This window comes from Oncorhynchus tshawytscha, unplaced genomic scaffold, assembly GCF_018296145.1.
Source record: "Oncorhynchus tshawytscha isolate Ot180627B unplaced genomic scaffold, Otsh_v2.0 Un_contig_154_pilon_pilon, whole genome shotgun sequence".
NCBI classification, from domain to species: domain Eukaryota; kingdom Metazoa; phylum Chordata; class Actinopteri; order Salmoniformes; family Salmonidae; genus Oncorhynchus; species Oncorhynchus tshawytscha.
Window position 1 is genome coordinate 66261 of NW_024608961.1, and position 24730 is coordinate 90990.

The 24730-nt window shown below is 45.1% G+C and overlaps 1 pseudogene; it reads left to right on the forward strand.

The window, feature by feature from the left end:
• Positions 1-442: 442 nt before the first annotated feature.
• Positions 443-24429, forward strand: LOC121844048 (annotated as a pseudogene).
• Positions 24430-24730: the final 301 nt, after the last annotated feature.

Here is a 24730-nt window from a genome sequence, read left to right on the forward strand (position 1 = left end):
TGTCAGCACACTAGACAGGTATCAATTGGCCAGCCCATGAAACAGTCAAAAGTACAAGTCCCAGGGGTCAGGAAGGCTTGGGGTCACTAAAGGTTTAAATGAAATGATCAGATTTGTTAAATGGATCTATTCTGTCATAGAGGTAAAACATTATTATCTATGGTCTGTGGTGTTCAGCTGACACACTGCTCTTTCTACCTTTAGTTCCCATTTCTTTCAAGGAGTAAAAATATCTAAAAGCTCAAATACATTTTATACAGAAGACAATGTCGTTCTAGTTGTCTTTCGCTGCACTTTACTGTCTAAGTGGTGATTGGCTGTCTGTATGTTATTATCAATCGTCATTGGCCATGTGTATGTTTGACTGACAGCTCTGTCCTTCCTCCCTCAGGTGTGTCCTGTGAGGACCAGTTAGAGGTATGGTAGGCGTGGTTGGCCCGTAACCATGGCGATGTCTCTGTGGGAGGTTGTGTCCCTTCCTCCCGTTGGTCTACTGCTGCTCCTCTGCCTGCCACTCTGTCTATGCCAGCAGCCATTGGTCAACTTTGAGAGTCCGTTCCCACCCCTACTGGAGTGTACCAGGAAAGTTCATCCCATCGTCCCATACAAAGGTGAGCACATTAGATACTTTGAGCATTTGCCTGTTGTGCCGGATAGGCAGGGTTTGCATTTTTAAGAGTATGCAATTGGTTACGGTGCTCCAGGCAGCTCAGTCAAGCATAGCGAAAGTATTTGACAGATTTCCAATACCATTTTGTAAATCTACTCCTCACTAGCATCATCATTCCAATGAGACGTTTCACAATGGTTTGCTATTCACTGCTATCTCCTCTGAGGATTCTGCAGCCTCATCCTTCTCAATCACTCCTCTGCCCGGAACGCCAGCTATATGGGTCTGGCCCAAGAGAAACCGAAAGGACAGCAACATTTTGTGATTGTAGATAATTGGACTCCTCTCATTTCTGGAGCCTTTTCCCTTTTAAGAGAGCTGTCTATTCTTTCTCTCTCTCATCCCCAAAACCCCTCCCTCGCTCCTTCCCTCCACTGTCAGCTCTTTTCAGGGTTCCATTATCTAGAGAGAGAGAGAGAGACTACTTTCCACTCCATTTGGATGTCTGTTAGAAAGTGTCTGTCCTTTGCCAGGATGCTCCCCCCCTCAGTGGTGTAGTTTCTGAAAGGGGTCTGAGGAGAGGAGGTGGGGGAGGAAGAGAGGGGAGAATGGTAAACTGTTCTGTCAGTCAACTGTCAATCATCAGACACTTGTCACACTTGTCACATGCTGGTTCAATGTGGCTGAGACTGGCATCACTATGTACCTCAGGGAACACTGCTGTCTGCTATTGTTGTCTTACTGGAGACCGGATGGGCAACACTGATGTGGGTGGGGCCACAAGAAATCTGAACTCATCATGAGGGGCCACTGTGGCTCGTGGGTCTGCCTACCCACACAGGGCTCCCGAGTTGCTCGCGGGTCTTCCTACCCACACAGGGCTCCCGAGTGGTTTGCGGGTCTGCCTACCCACACAGGGCTCCCGAGTGGCTCGTGGGTCTGCCTACCCACACAGGGCTCCCAAGTGGCTCGCGGGTCTGCCTACCCACACAGGGCTCCCGAGTGGCTCGTGGGTCTGCCTACCCCACACAGGGCTCCCGAGTGGCTCGCGGGTCTGCCTACCCACACAGGGCTCCCGAGTGGCTCGTGGGTCTGCCTACCCACACAAGGCTCCCGAGTGGCTCGTGGGTCTGCCTACCCACACAAGGCTCCCGAGTGGTTCGCGGGTCTGCCTACCCACACAGGGCTCCCGAGTGGTTCGCGGGTCTGCCTACCCACACAAGGATCCCGAGTGGCTGCGGGTCTGCCTACCCACACAGGGCTCCTGAGTGGCTCGTGGGTCTGCCTACCCACACAGGGTTCCTGAGTAGCACAGCGGTCTAAGGCACTGCATCTCAGTGCTTGAGGTGTCACTACAGACACCCTGGTTCGATTCCAGGCTGTATCACAACCGGCTGTGATTGAGAGTCCCATAGGGCGGTGGAAAATTGGCCCAGCGTCCTCCGGGTTTGGCCGGGGTAGGCCGTCATTGTAAATAAGAATTGTTGCTGTCAGTGACTGACATATTTTGGGGGTGGAATTGATCACAGACCTACAAAAGAAGCAGTTGCCCATCTCCTGCTGTATACAAACATGGCTATGGACTGAAGCCTTTTAAAGATGGAGTCGACAGAGAGGGCTGCCTCACTTCTAGTCCTTTTACAAGCTTTTAGCTACACTCCCAATAACATCTTCTAACCATGTGTATGTGACCAATAACATCTGCTAACCATGTGTATGTGACCAATAACTGCTAACCATGTGTATGTGACCAATAACATCTGCTAACCATGTGTATGTGACCAATAACATCTGCTAACCATGTGTATGTGACCAATAACATCTGCTAACCATGTGACCAATAACATCTGCTAACCATGTGACCAATAACATCTGCTAACCATGTGACCAATAACATCTGCTAACCATGTGACCAATAACATCTGCTAACCATGTGACCAATAACATCTGCTAACCATGTGACCAATAACATCTGTATGTGACCAATAACATCTGCTAACCATGTGTATGTGACCAATAACATCTGCTAACCATGTGTATGTGACCAATAACATCTGCTAACCATGTGTATGTGACCAATAACATATGTGACCAATAACATCTGCTAACCATGTGACCAATAACATCTGCTAACCATGTGACCAATAACATCTGCTAACCATATGACCAATAACATCTGCTAACCATGTGACCAATAACATCTGCTAACCATGTGTATGTGACCAATAACATCTGCTAACCATGTGACCAATAACATCTGCTAACCATGTGTATGTGACCAATAACATCTGCTAACCATGTGACCAATAACATCTGCTAACCATGTGTATGTGACCAATAACATCTGCTAACCATGTGTATGTGACCAATAACATCTGCTAACCATGTGACCAATAACATCTGCTAACCATGTGACCAATAACATCTGCTAACCATGTGACCAATAACATCTGCTAACCATCTGCTAACCATGTGTATGTGACCAATAACATCTGCTAACCATGTGTATGTGACCAATAACATCTGCTAACCATGTGACCAATAACATCTGTAACCATGTGACCAATAACATCTGCTAACCATGTGACCAATAACATCTGCTAACCATGTGACCAATAACATCTGCTAACCATGTGACCAATAACATCTGCTAACCATGTGTATGTGACCAATAACATCTGCTAACCATGTGACCAATAACATCTGCTAACCATGTGTATGTGACCATTAACATCTGCTAACCATGTGACCAATAACATCTGCTAACCATGTGTATGTGACCAATAACATCTGCTAACCATGTGTATGTGACCAATAACATCTGCATGTGACCAATAACATCTGCTAACCATGTGACCAATAACATCTGTAACCATGTGACCAATAACATCTGCTAACCATGTGTATGTGACCAATAACATCTGCTAACCATGTGACCAATAACATCTGCTAACCATGTGTATGTGACCAATAACATCTGCTAACCATGTGTATGTGACCAATAACATCTGCTAACCATGTGTGTGTGACCAATAACATCTGCTAACCATGTGTATGTGACCAATAACATCTGCTAACCATGTGACCAATAACATCTGCTAACCATGTGACCAATAACATCTGCTAACCATGTGTATGTGACCAATAACATTTGATATGATTTGAAGCCGTTCAGATCCAGTGATATTGTGTCAAGCATGCCTGTATGTTGCTGCACATTTCCCTATGAGAAATGAAAGTAGTATTCAATATATTTATTCATTGATCTATCTACTAGAGAATACAACTGTAGACACTGCATGTTCTGACCTGGTGTGAAACAGGCACAACTACACAACATTGTGTTAGACATCTTGTAAAGACTCTTGTAAAGAGCTCATAGCAGCGTACAGTAGCGACTCTATCCAGAAGGGGATGTTTATGGTGGGATACGAACGCTGTCAGAAGTTGTGTGCCATTTTTCATTTTTAATATCGTCGTCATTGAAAGGTTTCAGAGGGACTAACCTTTATGCAGGATAACATTTCTCATTTTTGAAGGAGATTATTCCTACCCAGGGGGAGCATTAAGATTATTTTATGGACAAAGAACCAAAGGTCTGTTTTAACAGTGTGAGGTTTGGGGTACTAGTGGTTCTGATTAACAGTCTGTCTGTGTTAGCGGAGTGGTGTGGACTTTCACATTTTACAATACTATCTCAATGGCTGAGGCTTTTTATATTACAGTATTATGATTTTGAAATACACTTAACATCACCTGTCGTCTGTAGAAATGATCTATATATTAAACTGTTGCTGAGATACAGTACAATGAACTTTGTTGCAAGAATCTAGTTTAGGCTGATATCACGTCTATATGAGAACGTCTTTGCTCGCCTTCTCTGACTTTTCCCATTTGTTTTGAAGTTGTGTCTCTATCTCCTCAATTTAAAGTCCCCAGTTGGACGCATCCAAGCTAAACTGTTTATATTTGCCCATCAAACAGTCTTACTATTGGAGTCCCGAGCCTTGGCTGTTTTGACTGGGTGTCGAGTTACATTAACATCAGGACACCAAAACAAACCCTGGCTTTATTGCTTTGGGTACATCCCTCCCTCCCCCCAATGACCTCTTTGTCTCCCCCATCTCTTTCTCTCTCTCTAACACCTGCTCTCTCACCCTCTCTCTCTCTGTCTTCCTCTGTCTCTCGCTCTCTCTCTCTGTCTTCCTCTGTCTCTTGCTCTCTCTCTCTGCCTTCCTCTGTCTCTCGCTCTCTCTCTCTGTCTTCCTCTGTCTCTCTCCCCTCTCTCTCTGTCTTCCTCTGTCTCTACCTCTCTCTCTGTCTTCTCTCTCTCTCTTCCTCTGTCTCTCTCTGTCTTCCTCTGTCTCTCTGTCTTCTCTCTGTCTTCCTCTGTCTCTCTGTGTCTTCCTCTGTCTTTCTCTGTCTTCCTCTGTCTGTCTCTCTCTCTCTCTCTCTCTTTCTCTCTCTGTCTTCCTCTGTCTCTCTCTCTCTCTGTCTTCCTCTGTCTCTCTCTCTTTCTTTCTCTCTCTCTTTCTCTTTTCTCTCTCTCTCTGTCTCTCACTCTCTCTTTCTCTCTCTCCCTCTCCCTAATTCTCCCTCTGTCTCTCATTCTCCATCTAATGAAGCAGGCTAGCGTTAGCTCAGCCTCTGGTAAGGGTCAGCATGCGTTTCAGCACAGGGCTCAAGGAGAGATTATCTGCTGGTTTGGCAGCTTTTGGTTTTGAGCCACCCGCTCTCACAGTCGCACTGATCTTGATATGATACAGATGTGTCAACATGCTACTACTGTGTTAGCCTGCTACTGTCATAATGGATCTACAGGAGCTGGTTTGAACTGATATCTCGTGAAAAATCATTTGATGACACAGGCTGAAAGGCTCATCCTTATGTTCCAGGTAAAGCGTCAGGGGAGAGACATTTCACACAGTCAGAGCAGTGCCTGAGCCAGTGACCGTTTAGTGTCAACTTCCCAACTGACTGGATGTTCACACTCGTTTCACCTCCTCATCCTTCTCTTCTTCCTTCCCTCCTCTTCCTCCTTTCAGCATTGAGTCCCTGGATGTCAGGATTCTCTCGTCCCGGAGTGAAGGACTTTTCCCAGCTGACCCTTGACCTGACCAGAAACCAGCTGATTGTGGGAGCTAGGTGAGATACACACACACACACACACACACACACACACACACACACACACACACACACACACACACACACACACACACACACACACACACACACACACACACAGACCCCCTATTTTACATGTACACACACATCCAACACAACAGACTTTTGCTTGTTTCTTTACTGATGTAGAATATGCCATCATGTTGGTTAGAACTCTCTCTCCTCTATCTTCAGAAATCACCTCTTCAGACTGAGTCTCAGTAATGCTTCTCTCTTACAGGTAAGCAGTTCACAGCTCTCCATGCTCCCACTGTTATTACACATTACTTAGGGCTGTTTTCACTCTTCCAAATGGTAGCTAGGCAACCATATAGTTTGTTGAAATTGTAGAAGAGACCAGACACATCAGAGTAACTGTTGGCCAGTAGGCTCCGTTCCTTAGCTTAGTGGGGTAAGGGGGGTTAGGAATGTCAACACACTGAGGGTTTACCAGGGGTTACATCACACAGGAACAGGATCTACCCAGCTACCTTTACTCTGCCCACTCGCTCTCTGTCAATTTCAATTCAAGGGGCTTTATTGGCATGGGAAACACATGTTTACATTGACGAAGCAAGTGAAATAGATAATAAGTAAAAGTGAAATAAACAATAAAAAAATTAACAGTAAACTTGACTTTACATTCACAGAAATACTAAAGAAATGTCAAATTCAGATTATGTGCAAATAGTTAAAGTACAAGAGGGAAAGTAAATAAACATAAATCTCTCTGGCTGTTTATCGCTCTGTCTCTGTCTCTGTCTCTGTCTATCGCACTCTCTTTCTCTCTGTCTTGCTCTCTCTCTCTGTCTCTCTCTGTCTATCGCGCTCTCTTTCTCTCTGTCTTGCTCTCTCTCTCTGTCTCTCTCTGTCTATCACGCTCTCTTTCTCTCTGTCTTGCTCTCTCTCTCTGTCTCTCTCTCTGTCTATCGCGCTCTCTTTCTCTCTGTCTTGCTCTCTCTCTCTGTCTCTCTCTGTCTATCGCCCCTTTCTCTCTGTCTTGCTCTCTCTTTCTGTCTCTCTCTCTCTGTCTCTCTCTGTCTATCGCGCCCCCTTTCTCTCTGTCTTGCTCTCTCTCTCTGTCTCTCTCTCTCTGTCTCTCTCTGTCTATCGCGCTCTCTTTCTCTCTGTCTTGCTCTCTCTCTCTGTCTCTCTCTCTCTGTCTCTCTCTGTCTATCGCGCCCCCTTTCTCTCTGTCTCTTTCTCTCTGTCTCGCTCTCTCTTTCTGTCTCTCTCTCTCTGTCTCTCTCTGTCTATCGCGCCCCCTTTCTCTCTGTCTCGCTCTCTCTATCCCTTGTCTCCTCTCCCTCCCCTGATCCCTACCCTGTCATTGCTAAACGGCTGATCAATTTGATGTCAGTCATGAACTTTCTGTCAGATTTGTCCTGAGGGCCACGTCATTGCTTTCTTGGGATAATACCCATCAAACGTCTCCCTAAAAATCAATCTGAATAAGCTGTTTTGGAAATGTCACAGTGCTGCACTAATGTCTTCCTATCCATCTGGCCGTCTGGCTGTCTGTCTTAGGGATATTATAAATATATTCCATCTCTTACAATGGCTCCTTGATATGTCATTAACTGTATGAATTGTGTTTCATCAGTATACAACTAAAGGACATACCGTGAATATTACAAAGAACCTCTCTCCTTTAATGATATGATTGTAGTGTTTTTTTCTCTACGAATTATGATCCATTTGTATCCATGGATACAAGGTACAATGATTTAATTTGGAAGTTCAAGGATGACTGCATATAACATAAATAATTTCTTACAAGGTCATTTTACAATTTCAATATACAGATGTAGGATCATAATTTGATCACCCTTTTCAGGAGAACTTTCCTGCTATGCAGGAAATTTGAACTTGTAGTATATTTCAGGTTTAAAAAGGCTTCGGAAGTTTGTAATTTCCACTTTGACAGCATTAGGTTTAAAATCCGATTTTATGAATTTGTGGCTGTGCTAGCGAGTGACCACTCCACAGCGCTGCCTCCAGAACAACATTCATGATGAAAAACGCTAATATGCTACAAAGATGACCATTAATTATAATCCACATAATAATTAACATTTCCTTTTGCTGCAGGATTTTCTTCCTTCTGTAGCAAACTGGTTCAAATTAAGATCCTACATTTGTACCACTATTAAAATGTTAAAAATGCCTTAAAAAAGTACTGAACTTTGGTGTCAGTATACATCTAGGTACTTAAGGAGTGTAGTCAGTACACATCCAGGTACGTAAGGAGTGTAGTCAGTATACATCCAGGTACTTAAGGAGTGTAGTCAGTATACATCCAGGTACTTAAGTGAGTGTAGTCAGTATACATCCAGGTACTTAAGGAGTGTAGTCAGTATACATCCAGGTACTTAAGGAGTGTCCTTGAACAATGAGCCCACTGACCGTCTCAATAAGATTCTCATGTCATTCATCAATGCTATACTGAATGAACGGACAAGGAGCAGGCTGGGTGAGGGAGGGACATGTGTGACTTTGGAGGCCCTGGTCGGCCTATCAGAGCAAGCGAACCATGAATGACACCTCTGAGAACCAACTCCTTAATCGACCACTGCACCAGTGGCCACAATGGCATTATGCAAACACAGGGAAGAGTTTTCAGTTTGGTCATTCATTCACGCGTTGTCCCTGATCTTTAAAAGTAGATTTAGGAGCTCTGTTGTCAGGGGCGACTGAGGGAAAGACTTGGTGGGAGTTTAGCAGTGAACGTTCACGAGGCTGAGGCCAGTTTCAGAGGCTCCAAAGTAAAGCACAGGGAACGTTCACGAGGCTGAGGCCAGTTTCAGTGGTTCCAAAGTAAAGCACAGGGAACGTTCACGAGGCTGAGGCCAGTTTCAGAGGCTCCAAAGTAAAGCACAGGGAACGTTCACGAGGCTGAGGCCAGTTTCAGTGGTTCCAAAGTAAAGCACAGTGAAATGCTACAGTATACTGTAAGGTGTGTCAGTGTAAGGACTCCCCTTAAGTTTGAGGGTCTGAGAGATATATCGGTTTAATAGGAAATTTGCAGGTAAATAGTTAGAGCAGTCAGCATTGTAATGGTAGGACACATACCAGTTTATTTATCAGCTATTTTAGTGAAATTAAATTGCAGTCTTGGATGGCAATTTTGGGCCTTGAGATGTGCACACAATTGTATTTACTACGTTTGTTTACACTGATATTTATGGTGGAAACAAACCATGATTTACAGTTTCCCAGAACTATGATAACATTTCCCCCAAAATGAGGTGCTGCTTTTCACTCTCAGGACCACAATGAAACTGTAGGAACAGAGAATACTGTTGAATTATACTACTATTCTTATGCCCGATTATTTATTTACATTTATTTAACCTTTATTTTACCTTTTTTCTTATTTACAATGACGGCCTAGGAACAGTGGGTTAACTGCCTTGTTCAGGGAAGAACGACAGATTTTTTTACCTTGTCTTCTCTGGCATTCGATTTTGCAACCTTTCGGTTACTAGGCCAACGCTCTAACCACTAGGCTTCCTTACTGAACCCAAAAACTATTCCTTGGAAAGTTATATGCAAAATAGGGAACCATGTGCAAATGTTGTTAGAACATTTTGTGTTAGCTGGATGACTTGTGTTTTTGTTTTTGTTTGTCCTGTGGTCAAGATCCAATTGTTGTAGCCATGGTGATTAGACTGGAGTGATTGAGTTGGGGGAGTAACCATGGTGATTAGACTGGAGTGATTGAGTTGGGGGAGTAACCATGGTGATTAGACTGGAGTGATTGAGTGGGGGAGTAACCATGATGATTAGACTGGAGTGATTGAGTTGGGGGAGTAACCATGGTGATTCGACTGAGTGATTGAGTTGGGGGAGTAGCCATGGTGATTAGACTGGAGTGATTGACTGCAATCGAGGACAGAGTATTTTTACGCACAACGCACTTCAGCACTCGGCGGTCCCGTTCTGTAAGCTTGTGTGGCCTACCACTTCACGGCTGAGCCATTGTTGCTCCTAGACGTTCCACTTCACAACAACAGCACTTACATTTGACCGGGGCAGCTCTAGCAAGGCAGGAATTTGATGAACTGACTTGTTGGAAAGGTGGCATCCTATGATGGTGCCACGTTGAAAGTCAGTATGGGTCATTCTACTGCCAATGTTTGTCTATGGAGATTGCATGACTGTGCGCTCAATTTTATACACCTGTCAGCAACGGGTGTTGATTAAAAAAGGTGTCCACATACTTTTTGTGTATGTGTATGTATACTAGTATATACAGTACATATCCCAAACAAATCTGATTTAACAAGGATCCAATCTACACATTCTGTCCACGTTATTGTGCACACGTTTATATGTCATTTTTTAAATGTAATTTTCTTCTCTAGGCAGTAGAATGGGGACCAGATGAAGACACCAAGCGGTCCTGTCAGAGCAAAGGAAAGACAGAGGTATTATAGCTGTCTGGCAGTTCTGGGCACTTTAAATAGAGAAAGACAGAGGTATTATAGCTGTCTGGCGGTTCTGGGCACTTTAAATAGAGAAAGACAGAGGTATTATAGCTGTCTGGCGGTTCTGGGCACTTTAAATAGAGAAAGACAGAGGTATTATAGCTGTCTGGCGGTTCTGGGCACTTTAAATAGAGAAAGACAGAGGTATTATAGCCGTCTGGCGGTTCTGGGCACTTTAAATAGAGAAAGACAGAGGTATTATAGCTGTCTGGCAGTTCTGGGCACTTTAAATAGAGAAAGACAGAGGTATTATAGCTGTCTGGCGGTTCTGGGCACTTTAAATAGAGAAAGACAGAGGTATTATAGCTGTCTGGCGGTTCTGGGCACTTTAAATAGAGAAAGACAGAGGTATTATAGCCGTCTGGCGGTTCTGGGCACTTTAAATAGAGAAAGACAGAGGTATTATAGCTGTCTGGCAGTTCTGGGCACTTTAAATAGAGAAAGACAGAGGTATTATAGCTGTCTGGCAGTTCTGGGCGCTTTAAATAGAGAAAGACAGAGGTATTATAGCTGTCTGGCGGTTCTGGGCACTTTAAATAGAGAAAGACAGAGGTATTATAGCTGTCTGGCAGTTCTGGGCACTTTAAATAGAGAAAGACAGAGGTATTATAGCTGTCTGGCGGTTCTGGGCACTTTAAATAGAGAAAGACAGAGGTATTATAGCTGTCTGGCGGTTCTGGGCACTTTAAATAGAGAAAGACAGAGGTATTATAGCCGTCTGGCGGTTCTGGGCACTTTAAATAGAGAAAGACAGAGGTATTATAGCTGTCTGGCAGTTCTGGGCACTTTAAATAGAGAAAGACAGAGGTATTATAGCTGTCTGGCGGTTCTGGGCACTTTAAATAGAGAAAGACAGAGGTATTATAGCTGTCTGGCGGTTCTGGGCACTTTAAATAGAGAAAGACAGAGGTATTATAGCTGTCTGGCGGTTCTGGGCACTTTAAATAGAGAAAGACAGAGGTATTTAAATAGCACTTTAAAGAAAGACAGAGGTATTATAGCTGTCTGGCAGTTCTGGGCACTTTAAATAGAGAAAGACAGAGGTATTATAGCTGTCTGGCAGTTCTGGGCACTTTAAATAGAGAAAGACAGAGGTATTATAGCTGTCTGGCAGTTCTGGGCACTTTAAATAGAGAAAGACAGAGGTATTATAGCTGTCTGGCGGTTCTGGGCACTTTAAATAGAGAAAGACAGAGGTATTATAGCTGTCTGGCGGTTCTGGGCACTTTAAATAGAGAAAGACAGAGGTATTATAGCTGTCTGGCAGTTCTGGGCACTTTAAATAGAGAAAGACAGAGGTATTATAGCTGTCTGGAAAGACAGAGGTATTATAGTTCTGGGCACTTTAAATAGAGAAAGACAGAGGTATTATAGCTGTCTGGCAGTTCTGGGCACTTTAAATAGAGAAAGACAGAGGTATTATAGCTGTCTGGCAGTTCTGGGCACTTTAAATAGAGAAAGACAGAGGTATTATAGCTGTCTGGCAGTTCTGGGCACTTTAAATAGAGAAAGACAGAGGTATTATAGCTGTCTGGCAGTTCTGGGCACTTTAAATAGAGAAAGACAGACGACTGGTAGAATTCTACATTAAAGCGGCTGCCCTCACCAGAGATATTTAGATAAAGACAGAGGACTGGTAGAATTCTACATTAAAGCGGCTGCCCTCACCAGAGATATTTAGATAAAGACAGACGACTGGTAGAATTCTACATTAAAGCGGCTGCCCTCACCAGAGATATTTAGATAAAGACAGACGACTGGTAGAATTCTACATTAAAGCGGCTGCCCTCACCAGAGATATTTAGATAAAGACAGACGACTGGTAGAATTCTACATTAAAGGGGCTGCCCTCACCAGAGATATTTAGATAAAGACAGACGACTGGTAGAATTCTACATTAAAGGGCTGCCCTCACCAGAGATATTTAGATAAAGACAGACGACTGGTAGAATTCTACATTAAAGCTGCTGCCCTCACCAGAGATATTTAGATAAAGACAGACGACTGGTAGAATTCTACATTAAAGCGGCTGCCCTCACCAGAGATATTTAGATAAAGACAGAGGACTGGTAGAATTCTACATTAAAGGGGCTGCCCTCACCAGAGATATTTAGATAAAGACAGACGACTGGTAGAATTCTACATTAAAGGGGCTGCCCTCACCAGAGATATTTAGATAAAGACAGACGACTGGTAGAATTCTACATTAAAGGGGCTGCCCTCACCAGAGATATTTAGATAAAGACAGAGACTGGTAGAATTCTACATTAAAGGGGCTGCCCTCACCAGAGATATTTAGATAGCTTCAATGAAGTGTACCAGAAGCTGTACTAACCTTGTACAGGAAGAAATGAATAGACTATTGTATGGTGGTGTTATGACATCTTTGACCTCCCGTGTTCCGTCCCCGCAGGATGAATGTCAGAACTACATCCGGGTCCTGCTCATCACCGGGAGGCGGATCTTTACCTGTGGAACCAACGCCTTTACCCCGTCTGCACCACCCGGCAGGTGAGAGAGGAGTAACAGGAGAGGGGGTGAGAGAGGAGTAACAGGAGAGGGGGTGAGAGAGGAGTAACAGGAGAGGGGGTGAGAGAGGAGTAACAGGAGAGGTGGGTGAGAGAGGAGTAACAGGAGAGGGGGTGAGAGAGAGGAGTAACAGGAGAAGGAGATGAGAGAGGAGTAACAGGAGAGGGAGATGAGAGAGGAGTAACAGGAGAGGGGGTGAGAGAGGAGTAACAGGAGAGGGGTGAGAGAGGAGTAACATGAGAGGGGGTGAGAGAGGAGTAACAGGAGAGGGGGTGAGAGGAGTTACAGGAGAGGATGAGAGAGGAGTAACAGGAGAGGGAGTGAGAGAGAGGAGTAACAGGAGAGGGAGAGGGAGAGAGAGAGGAGTAACAGGAGAGGGGGGAGAGAGAGGAGTAACAGGAGGGGGGGTGAGAGAGAGGAGTAACAGGAGAGGAGATGAGAGAGGAGTAACAGGAGAGGGGGTGAGAGAGGAGTAACAGGAGAGGGAGATGAGAGAGGAGTAACAGGAGAGGGGGGTGAGAGAGGAGTAACAGGAGAGGGGAGATGAGAGAGGAGTAACAGGAGAGGGGTGAGAGAGGAGTAACAGGAGAGGGGTGAGAGAGGAGTAACAGGAGAGGGGGAGATGAGAGATGAGTTACAGGAGAGGGAGATGAGAGCGGAGTAACAGGAGAGGGAGATGAGAGCGGAGTAACAGGAGAGGGAGATGAGAGAGGAGTAACAGGAGGGAGAGAGGAGATGAGAGAGGAGTAACAGGAGAGGGAGATGAGAGAGAGGAGTAACAGGAGAGGGAGATGAGAGAGGAGTAACAGGAGAGGGGGTGAGAGAGGAGTAACAGGAGGGGGAGATGAGAGAGGAGTAACTGGAGAGGGGAGATGAGAGATGAGTTATAGGAGAGGGAGATGAGAGAGGAGTAACAGGGAAGGAGAGGGAGATGAGAGATGAGTTATAGGAGAGGGAGATGAGAGATGAGTTATAGGAGAGGGAGATGAGAGCGGAGTAACAGGAGAGGGAGATGAGAGCGGAGTAACAGGAGGAGGGAGATGAGAGAGGAGTAACAGGAGGGGAGAGGGAGATGAGAGGAGTAACAGGAGAGGGAGATGAGAGAGGAGTAACAGGAGAGGAGATGAGAGAGGAGTAACAGGAGAGGGAGATGACTGGAGACAGGAGTAACAGGAGGGAGAGAGAGAGAGGAGTAACAGGAGAGGGGAGATGAGAGAGGAGTAACAGGAGAGGGGGAGATGAGAGATGAGTAACTGGAGAGGGAGATGAGAGATGAGTTATAGGAGAGGGAGATGAGAGAGGAGTAACAGGAGAGGGAGATGAGAGATGAGTTATAGGAGAGGGAGATGAGAGATGAGTTATAGGAGAGGGAGATGAGAGCGGAGTAACAGGAGAGGGAGATGAGAGCGGAGTAACAGGAGAGGGAGATGAGAGAGGAGTAACAGGAGAGGGAGAGGGAGATGAGAGAGGAGTAACAGGAGAGGGAGATGAGAGAGGAGTGACAGGATGGAGCACTCTGTTCACAATGTTGAACAGCAAACCATTGACCCACACGACGCCACGACACGCTTTCTGACATCTGCCGGTACAGTAGAATCCGGGATTCATCCGTAAAGAGCACACTTCTCCACCGTGCCAGTGGCCATCCTAGGTAAGCCTTTGCCCACTGAAGTCCGTTACGACGCCGAACTGCAGTCAGGTCAAGACGACAAGAACACAGATCAGCTTCCCTGAGACGGTTTCTGGCAGTTTGTGCAGAAATTATTTGGTTGTGCAAACCCACAGTGTCATCCGCTGTCCGGGTGGCTGGTCTCAGGCGATCCCGCAGGTGATCAAAACTTGAGACAATTGTGGCATTGTGTTGTGTAACAAAACTGCACATTTTAGAGTGACCTTTTATTGTCCCCACATAATATGCACTAACAGGGATATAAACAAATTTGTGGCCAAAATTTGAGAGATAAGCTTTTTGTGCGTATGGAACATTTCTGGGATCTTTTATTTCAGCAGATGAAACATGGGACCAACACTTTCCATGTTGCGTTTCTATTTTTGTTCAGTATAGAATGAAGTAATGTTTTGACCATGCATACTATATAGCAGGTGTCTGCACCAAAACCGGAAGAAATCTGTTCTCCAGTATTCCCACGAGTAAAGGAGGAGACATGATTGTGTCTCAATGTAATCAATGTATGAAGGGATGGTTATTTTCAAATACAAGATATTTTTGGCTTAGTTGTGGTCTATTTACAGTGTAAAAATTATAATAATTATGTTCCGGGCCCCTGACATCCACTCCGACAAAAATCATCCCTTAGCTGAATGGAGTGGCCTGTTCCTGCTGTTTAGGATCCTAGTATGGACATCTGGACATACCTCTATCTAAACACCCTCTATCCTCACCCTTCTTCCATCCTCTTCCAGATAGGCAACATCAGTCGGGTGATGGACACGGTGAACGGGGTGGCGAGATGCCCCTACGACCCGCGTCACAACTCCACTGCCATGGTAACAGAGAAGGGCGAACTCTACGCCGCCACTGTCATTGACTTCTCGGGTCGTGACCCCGTCATCTACCGTAGCCTTGGTAACATGCCGCCGCTGCGAACAGCCCAGTACAACTCCAAATGGCTCAACGGTAAACACTCATGTGTACCATACACTCTTTGAAAAAAAGAGAATGCTTTGAAGAACCCTTTTTGGTTCCAGGTAGAACCCTTTTGGTCTCTAGGTAGAACCCTATTGGGTTCCATATAGAACCCAAAAAGGGTTATCCTATAGGGACAGCCGAAGAACTCTTTTGGAACTATTTTGTCTAATAGTGTGGGAATAGAATTACAATTGGATCATGACTGTGCTTCCTGGTTATGGGTACATTCAATATGGCTGCCGGTCCATCCATCAGGGAACATAGACTTGATGGGGTATTTGCATTCTAGCAATTCTATGTCAATGCCAATACATTGCTGAACAGCCAACTGTAACTGGCTAGAGGCACTCCTCATGTTGTAACGTGAAAGGAATCCTAGAGGATGAGTCCTAATGGTAATGGGAAAGTGTAAGGAAGAGAACTACTGATTCCATGCCAAGAACATCACTGCTCACATTCCTGCTGCTGCATCAGCCGTTTGGAGCTGAAATACCATATCTCATGCCTAACTTACACCTTCCCTCCCTCTCTTTCTCTATTCCTGTCTTCTCCCCTCCCTCTCACCCTCCCCTTCTCCCTTCTTCTTCTTCCCCTCCTCCCCTCCCTCCTTCCTCTCTCCTCCAGACCCTCACTTTATCTCAGTCTACGAGGTGGGTCTCTTCACCTATTTCTTCCTGAGAGAACGCAGTCGAACACGACTGCGGTCGCACCGTGTTCTCCCGGGTCGCCCGGGTCTGTAAGAACGACGTGGGCGGTCGCTTCCTATTGGAGGACACTTGGACTACGTTCATGAAGGCGCGGTTGAACTGCTCGCGGTCGGGAGAGATCCCCTTCTACTATAACGAGCTGCAGAGCACCTTCTATCTGCCCGAACAGGACCTCATCTACGGCATCTTCACCACCAACGTGTGAGTGACACACGCGCGCACACACACACCTACACACAGACGCACATACACACACACACACATAAAATGAACACACACATTGTCAGTCATACACACACAGGCACTTTTACATGTACAGAACCAGTCAGTAGTTTGGACACACCTACTCATTCAAGGGTTTATCATTATTTGGACTATTTTCTACTTTGCAAAGCTGTCATCAAGGCTACTTTGAAGAATCTCAAATAGAAAATATTTGTTTAACACTTTTTTGCTTACTACATGATTCCATATGTGTTATTTCATCATTTTGATATCTTCACAATTATTCTACAATGTAGAAAATAGTAAAAATACAGAAAAACCCTGGAATGAGTAGGTGTGTCCAAATTTTTGACTGGTACTGTATATATATATATACATGTATAGATGCAGGCACACACACACACACACACACACACACACACACACACACACACACACACACACACACACACACACACACACACACACACACACAGACACACATCTGCAAAAGAACAAGGAGGACCTTTAAAACAGCCCCAATAAGTGAATGAGCATAATTTAGTAGCCACACACACACACACACACACAACAGACGCCCAAGCTCACTTACACACACCTTTATTCTCCATCTATCCAGTCCTACTTTGTTTTAGTCAATTTATTTACACATTGCGCTAACAGCATCCTGTTGAGGCTGAAGGTTTTACAGATGCTAAGAAGCATATTACACATTTCAAGCTGTTTGGACAAATGCTGAGAGGAGGGAAGTGAAAATCACTTCTCGAGTCTTTTCTTCTCCCATCTCTGTCTGTGTTGGTGCCCTTGGCTTAGCGACAGAGCAGAACCTTGTCTGGGAGAGACGCTTTAGTCCGCAAGGAAGAATGTGTTGGAGAATGACCACTTAAGAACATTTCTGTGTGACTGTGAAACACTTAAATAGTTTTCAAACTCAAAGGGTTGTGGAAATCGATTGTGGTGAACCATTTGTGTTAGTTAACCCTGTCAGGTTTTTGGGTTGCTGTCTGTCTGTCTGTCTGTCTGTCTGTCTGTCTGTCTGTCTGTCTGTCTGTCTGTCTGTCTGTCTGTCTGTCTGTCTGTCTGTGCATAGCCCAAAGCATCATATCCTGTCCAGAAGCTCCTCTCTGCCAGTCTATAGTCATGTGCCTTATCATTGGTCTGTTCAGAACCCCTCTCTGCCAGTCTATAGTCCCATGTCATTGGTCTGTTCAGAACCCTCTCTGCCAGTCTGTCCCATGTTCCTTCTCTGTCTGTTCAGAACCCCTCTCTGCCAGTCTATAGTCCCATGTTCCTTCTCATTGGTCTGTTCAGAACCCCTCTCTGCCAGTCTATAGTCCCATGTTCCTTCTCATTGGTCTGTTCAGAACCCCTCTGCCAGTCTATAGTCCCATGTTCCTTCTCCTTGGTCTGTTCAGAACCCCTCTCTGCCAGTCTATAGTCCCATGTTCCTTCTCCTTGGTCTGTTCAGAACCCCTCTCTGCCAGTCTATAGTCCCATGTTCTTCTCATTGGTCTGTTCAGAACCCCTCTCTGCCAGTCTATAGTCCCATGTTCCTTCTCCTTGGTCTGTTCAGAACCCCTCTCTGCCAGTCTATAGTCCCATGTTCCTTCTCATTGGTCTCATATCTGCCAGTCTATAGTCCCATGTTCCTTATCATTGGTCTGTTCAGAACCCCTCTCTGCCAGTCTATAGTCCCATGTTCCTTCTCCTTGGTCTGTTCAGAACCCCTCTCTGCCAGTCTATAGTCCCATGTTCCTTATCATTGGTCTGTTCAGAACCCCTCTCTGCCAGTCTATAGTCCCATGTTCCTTCTCCTTGGTCTGTTCAGAACCCCTCTCTGCCAGTCTATAGTCCCATGTTCCTTATCATTGGTCTGTTCAGAACCCCTCTCTGCCAGTCTATAGTCCCATGTTCCTTCTCCTTGGTCTGTTCAGAACCCCTCTCTGCCAGTCTATAGTCCCATGTTCCTTCTCCTTGGTCTGTTCAGAACCCCTCTCTGCCAGTCTATAGTCCCATGTTCCTTATCATTGGTCTGTTCAGAACCCCTCTCTGCCAGTCTATAGTCCCATGTTCCTTCTCCTTGGTCTGTTCAGAACCCCTCTCTGCCAGTCTATAGTCCCATGTTCCTTCTCCTTGGTCTGTTCAGAACCCCTCTCTGCCAGTCTATAGTCCCATGTTCCTTCTCCTTGGTCTGTTCAGAACCCCTCTCTGCCAGTCTATAGTCCCATGTTCCTTCTCCTTGGTCTGTTCAGAACCCCTCTCTGTCTATAGTCCCATGTTCCTTCTCCTTGGTCTGTTCAGAACCCCTCTCTGCCAGTCTATAGTCCCATGTTCCTTCCCCTTGGTCTGTTCAGAACCCCTCTCTGCCAGTCTATAGTCCCATGTTCCTTCTCCTTGGTCTGTTCAGAACCCCTCTCTAATAGACTCAGTACCAGTAGTTATAACACACTATATTAGTGTGGTAGGCTTCTAACCCAACTACCTCTCCTCCTAGACCCTGTTATTAACATGATGTATACCTACACACTGCAGTACAGTCAGCCACAGTACAGTCAGCTACAGCCAGCTACAGTACAGTCAGCTACAGTACAGTCTGATACAGGACTGTCTGCTACAGTACAGTCAGCTACAGTACAGTCAGATACAGTACAGTCAGCTACGGTACAGTCTGATACAGGACTGTCTGATACAGTACAGTCAGCTATAGCCAGCTATAGTACAGTCAGATACAGTACAGTCTGCTACAGTACAGTCAGATATAGTACAGTCAGCTACAGCCAGCTATAGTACAGTCAGCTACAGTACAGTCAGCTACAGCCAGCCACAGTACAGCCAGCTACAGTACAGCTACAGTATAGCCAGCTACAGCCAGCTACAGTACAGTCAGCTACAGTACAGTATAGCCAGCTATAGTACAGTCAGATACAGTACAGTCAGCTACAGCCAGATACAGTACAGCTACAGATACAGTACAGCCTGATACAGTACAGTCAGCTACAGTACAGTCTGATACAGTACAGTCAGCTACAGTACAGTCAGCTACAGCACAGTCAGATACAGTACAGCCTGATACAGTACAGCCTGATACAGTACAGTCTGATGCAGTACAGTCTGATACAGTACAGTCAGCTACAGTACAGTCAGCTACAGTACAGTCAGATACAGTACAGTCAGATACAGTACAGTCTGATGCAGTACAGTCAGCTACAGTACAGTCAGATACAGTACAGCCTGATTCCGTACAGTCAGCTACAGTACAGTCAGATATGGTACAGTCAGCTACAGTACAGTCAGATACAGTACAGTCAGATACAGGACTGTCAGATACAGTACAGTCAGATACAGTCAGCTACAGTACAGTCAGCTACAGTACTGTCAGCTACAGTACAGTCAGATACAGTACAGTCAGATACAGTACAGTCTGATTCAGTACAGTCTGATTCAGTACAGTCAGCTACAGTACAGTCAGCTACAGTACAGTCTGATATAGTACAGTCTGTTACAGTACAGCCAGCTACAGTACAGTCAGATACAGTACAGTCAGCTACAGTACAGTCAGATACAGTACAGTACCCCAGTGGTTCCTTTCATACCTGTACTAATGGTCCTATTGAGAGAGAGCGGTAGCATCAATTTGGGCCCATATTACTGGCACAAGCACTCTTCTGTCTGAGGTCCATTTTGGACTCACCCGGGGCAGAGCTAAAAGGCTTGTAAACTCTGAGGTATTGAGAAAGACATCTTATCCCAGTCGCACAGACAAAAGACAGGCTGCACGGCATTGAAACGATAGTGATCTCAGGTATCCTCCAGGGATAACAGGAACCACTCTGAAAGACCTTAGTGATGAAGACGTGGTATGTCTTGATCTGCGCCTGGATCTTCTCCGATTCGGAGGGTTTTACCATATAAATAGAATCTATAGAAAGGGTTTGGAACCTCTGACCCTGGCAATTTGACTGTTACACCGGTGCACTCGCAGTGGCTGCCAGTCCACCCATTATGACATCATTGACTTGAATGTTCTGTAGATTCTATTACTATGAGTTTTGCCTTGTGTTCGGTTGCAGTTCCTTTTCGTAGTCCTTTTCTACTTACCCTTTCCCTCCTTTTACCAGTGAATACCTTTGTCTGTGTTGCAGCTGAGAGGTTTGAATGACTGTGAGGATTGTTTAAGATGAGATGGGAGCACAGGTCTATAGGAAAGAAAGACAAGTCTGTGCCAGCACTGGGAGATCATCAAAAATCATTATCCTGTCATTATCCTGTCATTATCCAATTATTATCCAATTATGTGCCATATTGTACCTTATATCCATAGTGATAACTATTATAATTGATAGATAAATGTCTCTGTATACTGTAGACGTCATTAAGCTCTCTTTTGAACTAAGAACATAAGTAGGTCTTACGCATCAATTCAGTTCTTTATGAACAGTGGTTTCCTGTATCAAATAGACTGCTGTATTTTTCCTGCTGATGTCCGTACAAAGGGCTTTATAGATACATTTGATGGATTGGATTGAAAAAGTGGACGGCGCTCAACCAACGCGAGTCGAGGTGCAACCAAAACATTTGATCCTCATTGAAAAGGAAAGGGCACAACGCTCGCTCACCGTTAAAACCCGTATCGATTGGTTCACTGCCATGGCCTCTGAGTCACGGTTTCCTGACGTCTTTATGTCCCTCTCTTCCTAACAGGAACAGCATCTCTGCGTCGGCTGTGTGTGCTTTCAACCTCAGCGCCATCACCCAGGCTTTCAACGGACCGTTCCGTTACCAGGAGAACCCTCGTACAAGCTGGCTCTCCACCCCAACCCCATCCCCAACTTCCAGGTAGGGGAACGATGCAAAGTCTACTGTCTGGTCTTCTACTAGATTCCTTCTTTCACTGTTTCCCAGCCCTCTACTCAGGAACCAAGATGTTTCACGTATGTCTGAACAAGCACACCTAATTCCACTAGTCGATGACTCAAATGAGCCTTTCATCACACCTGATTCCACTGGTCAATGACTCAAATGAGCGTTTCATCACACCTGATTCCACTGGTCAATGACTCAAATTAGCCTTTCATCACACCTGATTCCACTGGTCAATGACTCAAATGAGCCTTTCATCACACCTGATTCCACTGGTCAAGTCAAAAGCGTTTCATCACACCTGATTCCACTAGTCAATGACCAAATGAGCCTTTCATCACACCTGATTCCACTAGTCAATGACTCAAATGAGCCTTTCATCACACCTGATTCCACTGGTCAATGACTCAAATTAGCGTTTCATCACACCTGATTCCACTGGTCAATGACTCAAATGAGCCTTTCATCACACCTGATTCCACTGGTCAATGACTCAAATGAGCCTTTCATCACACCTGATTCCACTAGTCAATGACTCAAATGAGCCTTTCATCACACCTGATTCCACTGGTCAATGACTCAAATTAGCGCATCACACCTGATTCCACTAGTCAATGACTCAAATTAGCCTTTCATCACACCTGATTCCACTGGTCAATGACTCAAAAGAGCCTTTCATCACACCTGATTCCACTGGTCAATAACTCAAATGAGCCTTTCATCACACCTGATTCCACTGGTCAATGACTCAAAAGAGCCTTTCATCACACCTGATTCCACTGGTCAATGACTCAAAAGAGCCTTTCATCACACCTGATTCCACTGGTCAATGACTCAAATGAGCCTTTCATCACACCTGATTCCACTAGTCAATGACTCAAATGAGCCTTTCATCACACCTGATTCCCTAGTCAATGACTCAAATGAGCCTTTCATCACACCTGATTCCACTGGTCAATGACTCAAATTAGGTTTCATCACACCTGATTCCACTGGTCAATGACTCAAATGAGCCTTTCATCACACCTGATTCCACTGGTCAATGACTCAAATGAGCCTTTCATCACACCTGATTCCACTAGTCAATGACTCAAATGAGCCTTTCATCACACCAGGTCAATGACTCAAATTAGCGTTTCATCACACCTGATTCCACTAGTCAATGACTCAAATTAGCCTTTCATCACACCTGATTCCACTGGTCAATGACTCAAAAGAGCCTTTCATCACACCTGATTCCACTGGTCAATAACTCAAATGAGCCTTTCATCACACCTGATTCCACTGGTCAATGACTCAAAAAGAGCCTTTCATCACACCTGATTCCACTGGTCAATGACTCAAAAGAGCCTTTCATCACACCTGATTCCACTGGTCAATGACTCAAATGAGCCTTTCATCACACCTGATTCCACTGGTCAATGACTCAAAGAGCCTTTCATCACACCTGATTCCAATGACTCAAAAGAGCCTTTCATCACACCTAATTCCACTAGTCAATAACTCAAATGAGCCTTTCATCACACCTGATTCCACTGGTCAATGACTCAAAAAAGAGCCTTTCATCACACCTGATTCCACTGGTCAATGACTCAAAAGAGCCTTTCATCACACCTGATTCCACTGGTCAATAACTCAAATGAGCCTTTCATCACACCTGATTCCACTGGTCAATGACTCAAAAGAGCCTTTCATCACACCTGATTCCACTCGATGTCAATGACTCAAACCTGATTCCCTGGTTGACTCAAATCACACCTGATTCCACTGGTCAATGACTCAAAAGAATCACACCTGATTCCACTAGTCAATGACTCAAATGAGCCTTTCATCACACCTGATTCCACTAGTCAATGACTCAAAAGAGCCTTTTATCACACCTGATTCCACTAGTCAATGACTCAAATGAGCCTTTCATCACCTGATTCCACTGGTCAATGACTCAAATGAGCCTTTCATCACACCTGATTCCACTGGTCAATAACTCAAATGAGCCTTTCATCACACCTGATTCCACTGGTCAATAACTCAAATGAGCCTTTCATCACACCTGATTCCACTAGTCAATGACTCAAAAGAGCCTTTATCACACCTGATTCCACTAGTCAATGACTCAAATGAGCCTTTCATCACACCTGATTCCACTGGTCAATGACTCAAATGAGCCTTTCATCACACCTGATTCCACTAGTCAATGACTCAAAAGAGCCTTTTATCACACCTGGTCAATGACTCAAATGAGCCTTTCATCACACCTGATTCCACTGGTCAATGACTCAAATGAGCCTTTCATCACACCTGATTCCACTGGTCAATGACTCATTCCACTGGTCAATAACTCAAATGAGCCTTTCATCACACCTGATTCCACTGGTCAATAACTCAAATGAGCCTTTCATCACACCTGATTCCACTAGTCAATGACTCAAAAGAGCCTTTTATCACACCTGATTCCACTAGTCAATGACTCTCAAAAGAGCCTTTTATCACACCTGATTCCACTAGTCAATGACTCAAATGAGCCTTTATCACACCTGATTCCACTAGTCAATGACTCAAATGAGCCTTTCATCAAGCTCCTAGGCTCCACCTTGTGATCTCTGGTTTATTGCAAAATAAATTAGTATAATTAGTATAATTTATAATTCAGACAGATAATTTAAAACACAAATAAAAAATTTGTCCTTCCCCTGTCTGCCCCCTCAGTGTGATACCCTGGAGGAGCGAGGTCCAGGGGAGAACCAGACGGAGCGCAGCCTGCAGGACGCCCAGCGTCTCTTCCTCATGTCTGACGTGGTGCAGCCCGTCTCCACCGACCCCCTCCTGTACCAGGACAACATCCGCTTCTCCAAGCTGGTGGTGGACATCGTGCAGGGCCGAGACACCCTCTACCACGTCATGTACATCGGCACTGGTGAGTGAACAGGAAGGAGGGAGGGAGGGAAACGGAAGCTAGATGTCTCATTTTGTCTGTTTGTCCAATAAGAATACGGCACCATCCTGAAGGCCCTCTCCACGACCAATAAGAGCATGCGGGGTGTTACCTGGAAGAGATGAGGCTCCTCCCGAGGGCGAAAGCGAGCCAATCAAGAGCCTTCAAATCCTCCACAGCGATAGGTCGTTGTTTGTGGGGCTTAGCGACAGGGTGCTGAAGATCCCACTGGAAAGATGCTCCAGCTACAAAACTGAACGGTAAGAAGACCACTCCCACACACCCTCTTCAATACCCCACCACTTATACGGCTGCAGTTCAATCAAACCTGCCTTTGCAATGTTTACAAAGTGTCTTTGTTTATAAACTACTTCCTGTACACTTCTTGTTCTGGAAAGTGGATGTATCTACTGGTGAGGGCAAAGTCCAGAAGATAACAATTATATTGTATCAGTATTCTAACTGAAGCTAATCATCTTAGTGACAGTTAATTGGAAAGAAGCCAAATGTTCTGTCCTCCAGCCTAGCAGGGTCTGACTGATCCAGACAGGAAGTAGTCAA